At 33.1% G+C, this 2490-nt stretch overlaps 1 long non-coding RNA gene across 1 annotated transcript; it reads left to right on the forward strand.

Moving 5' to 3' along the window:
* The first annotated feature begins 1394 nt into the window (after positions 1–1394).
* LOC113471212 lies at positions 1395–2164 on the forward strand. Its single transcript, XR_003393999.1, has 2 exons — positions 1395–1743; positions 1884–2164. It is a non-coding gene; the product is annotated as an uncharacterized LOC113471212 (long non-coding RNA).
* Positions 2165–2490: the final 326 nt, after the last annotated feature.

Genomic DNA, 2490 nt, shown 5'->3' on the forward strand with positions numbered 1-2490 from the left:
CTTGGAAACAGAGGGAGAGTCAATCCATTTAGTGAATTGTCCAAATTGAAGTAATTCTGTAATGATAATAATTGATTTTTTTTCTTTAGATATTGGACTCTCTTCATGACAGAACCACCTAAGACAACAATGGATGACCCCAAGACAAGAATAACATGCTAACTATAGACTCTATCTATAATCACTAGGCCGGACGGGGGGAAAAACAAAATTTCCCTTCATTTTCCCATGGGAAATAGAAAAAATCCCCGCTCCATTCACAAGTGAGTTGGGTTTTGAAAACTCGCGTACTGGGTGTAGGTGAAAAAGTTTTTCTTTTCGAATTTCGAAATCGAAACTTTTCTTGCTCTCTTAAATAACTGCCCAAGAAGTTTCTTTTGACATAAATGCAGTATTAATTTGCATACTAAACTACTGCAAGTTCCTTCCTAAAGTCTGTTTCTTATCTTCTTTCCTCTCACCGTATGCGCATTGTTCTAGAAATTTTGAGGTTAACTCTATAAATTATTTTTTATCTAAAAGTAACCACCAGTATAACCACCTTTATAAGTTATGTAATTTTACTGTGAAGTTTTAGATGGTTTTGTTCAAGAGCAGTCTGTTGACCATTTCAGTAACTTTGGGGGGAAACGGGAAAATTTTTATCATTTATCATTTCAATGTTCAATCATTTGTGAGGAGTGAGGTTATGAAAAGTTAAATAAATAAGTTTCCGTAAACTCCAAATCCAAAGTTGAAGTTACAAAAGATTTTCCAAGTTGAGATTTTCCAACATCTCATTTCTCATTTTTTCAGAAGGACAAGGATATTGGATACAATGTTACCCATAAGGTTTGATTTTTATTAAACTTACCCAACATTGATTACATCTAGCCTTGAAAATCCAACCTTGCCCAACTCCTTATTCCTTGGTGATTGTGTATCTGCTGATTCCTTGTCTCCTACACCGGTAGTTGTGCATAAGGCGCGTCAATGGGACATTACAAAAATCCGTTTATAAGAGGGAAGATACTTGCTTTAGGAGTGTTCCTAGAAATACAGCTTTTACCAATTCGTATTGGGATAATTTTATTATACCTAGGGTCCGTTTTCACAATGGGCAACTCGCTTTTTTTTATCTAGGGAATCTCTAATTAGCTTGTACCCCCTGTCCCTCGCCATTAGAGATATATTATGTATTTAGTGGTTGAGTCAAAAAGAACTACTCTTTTCAGTGAACTACTCGGTCCATGAGTCAGTAGTTCACAGGAAAGGGTAGTCCTTGTTTACTCACTACACATCTCTATTCGTAATCAGTGGAGCACAACACTTTGTAAATATAGTTTTAGAGTACATTTTTATCTGTGATATTGAAAACTAAATAATATTGTATTATTACGAACCAAAGGGTGTATTTAGTGAGTGAGTCAAAAAGAACTACTCTTTTCAGTGAACTACTTTAGTCCATGAGTCAGTAGTTCACTGGAAAGGGTAGTCCTTGTTTACTCACTCACTACACATCTCTATTCGTAATCAGTGGCGCACAACACTTTGTAAATATAGTTTTAGAGTACATTTTTATCTGTGATATTGAAAACTAAATAATATTGTATTATTACGAACCAAAGGAGTACCCAGCACTTCTTACAGTAACAAGATTTTTAATGGAGATACGTATAGAGTGAGTAATAGAAAAGAACTACTCTTTTGTGGACTACTCAGTCAGTGAGTCAGATCTTAAAACGTGCAACTCTTTCACTTTAGGTTGGAGTACCCAGCACTTCTTACAGTAACAAGATTTTTAATCGAGATACGTAAAGAGTGAGTAATAGAAAAGAACTACTCTTTTGTGGACTACTCAGTCAGTGAGTCAGATCTTAAAACGTGCAACTCTTTCACTTTAGGTATAGGAAGTTAGGATCTGACTCATTGACTCAGTAGTTCACTGAAAAGAGTAGTTCTTTTTTTTAACTAACTTACTCTACTCATTACACATTAATTTTACGACGTGTATATTCTTTATTCTGATTGGTCAATATTGTGACCAGTAAGACGCGAGGATTTTCTTGTTAAAGTTTTGTACTTGATTGTAGACTTCTTGTTTTTGTTTATGTTACCTTAAGTTTGCTATGTTAGATTTTGGTTTATTTATATGGATTTGATAAAATCTAAATCTCCATTTTCATGTTTTGTTTTATTTTTGTAGTTTAAAACTAAACAGATTTTTATTATTTCATTTGATATATTTAATAGCTCAGTATATTCTTTATTCTGATTGGTCAATATTGTGACCAGTAAGACGCGAGGATTTTCTTGTTGAAGTTTTGTACTTGATCGTAGACTTCTTGTTTTTGTTATCTTAAGTTAGCTCTGTTAGATTTTGGTTTATTTATATGGATTTGATAAAATCTAATTCTCCATTTTCATGTTTTGTTTTATTTTTGTAGTTTAAAACTAAACAGATTTTTATTATTTCATTTGATATATTTAATAGCTCTGGGGTCTTATTTT

This window comes from Diaphorina citri, unplaced genomic scaffold (assembly GCF_000475195.1).
Source record: "Diaphorina citri unplaced genomic scaffold, Diaci psyllid genome assembly version 1.1 scaffold2161, whole genome shotgun sequence".
Classification (NCBI taxonomy): Eukaryota; Metazoa; Arthropoda; class Insecta; order Hemiptera; family Psyllidae; genus Diaphorina; species Diaphorina citri.